The following is a 1,437-nucleotide window of genomic DNA, read 5'->3' on the forward strand; positions in this document are numbered from 1 at the left end:
GACCAGTATACTGGGAACCAGTCCCAGAACAGACCAGTATACTGGGAACCAGTACCACAACAGACCAGTATACTGGAAACCAGTACCAGAACAGAGCAGGCACTGGGAACGACTATAGAACATGGAGATAGAGATACAGGCACTTGTGCGTAGATGGAGAAGGCAGAGTGCATTATGGGTATTGGTGTCTTTATGTGGGTGGTGGATCAGAAGGCAGAGTGCATTATGGGTCTTTGTGTCTTTATGTGGGTGGTGGAGCTGAAGGCAGAGTGCATTATGGGTCTTTGTGTCTTTATGTGGGTAGTGGAGCTGAAGGCAGAGTGCATTCTGGGTCTTTGTGTCTTTGTGTGGGTGGTGGAGCTGAAGGCAGAGTGCATTATGGGTCTTTGTGTCTTTATGTGGGTGGTGGAGCTGAAGGCAGAGTGCATTATGGTTCTTTGTGTCTTTATGTGGGTGGTGGAGCTGAAGGCAGACTGCATTATGGGTCTTTGTCTCTCTGTGTCGGTGGTGTTCAGGTCTCACCTGGCAGGACTCCCTCACCCAGCAGATCATCAGAGAGGAGCTTGAGAAGGTTCCTCAGATCAGACCTTCATCTCAGAGCCCGGAGCTGCCTGTTCCACCGTGAGTCCAGAAGGTTCTCCGTCCTCTGACCTGACATCAGGGAGGGTTCTCCGTCATCTGACCTGAGATCAGAGAGGGTTCTCCGTCCTCTGACCTGAGATCAGAGAGGGTTCTCCGTCATCTGACCTGAGATCAGAGAGGGTTCTCCGTCCTCTGACCTGAGATACGTGTGTGTCTGTATCTGTGTGTGTGTGTCTCTGTGTGTGTGTATGTGTGTGTCTTTGTCTTTGGGTGTGTGTGTGTATGTGTGTGTCTTTGTCTGTGTGTGTGTGTGTGTGCCTCTGTGTGTGTGTGTGCGTGTCTGTATCTGTGTGTTTGTGTGTCTCTGTGTGTGTGCGTGGGTGTGTCCCTGTGTGTGGCTCCTTGTCCAAACCTTGCACGCTTGAAACTGGTGTCCCTCAAGGCTCTGTACTGGGGCCTCTTCTGTTCTCCCTCTATACCAGATCTCTGGCCTCGGTAATTGCATCACACAGCTTTTCCTATCACTGCTATCCTGACGACACTCAGCTATTTCTCTCTTACCCCTCATCTGATAAAACCCTGATTGCAACACGCATATCGGAATGTCTGGCGGACGTCAGCACCTGGACAACTGCCCATCACCTGAGGCTTAACCTCAACAAAACCGAGCTCCTCCTAATCCCAGGGAAAGATTGCCCTCACATGGATTTACTGGTCACCGTTGAGAACCTCACTGTATCTCCTTCTCCAACTGCCAGAAACCTCGGTGTGGTATTGGACAATCAGTTATGCTGCACCACAAACATCACTGCGGTGGCCCGATCCTGCAGATTTGCACTTTACAACATCCGCAGA

The sequence above is a fragment of the Gadus chalcogrammus genome, chromosome 7 (genome assembly GCF_026213295.1).
Source record: "Gadus chalcogrammus isolate NIFS_2021 chromosome 7, NIFS_Gcha_1.0, whole genome shotgun sequence".
Lineage (NCBI taxonomy): Eukaryota > Metazoa > Chordata > Actinopteri > Gadiformes > Gadidae > Gadus > Gadus chalcogrammus.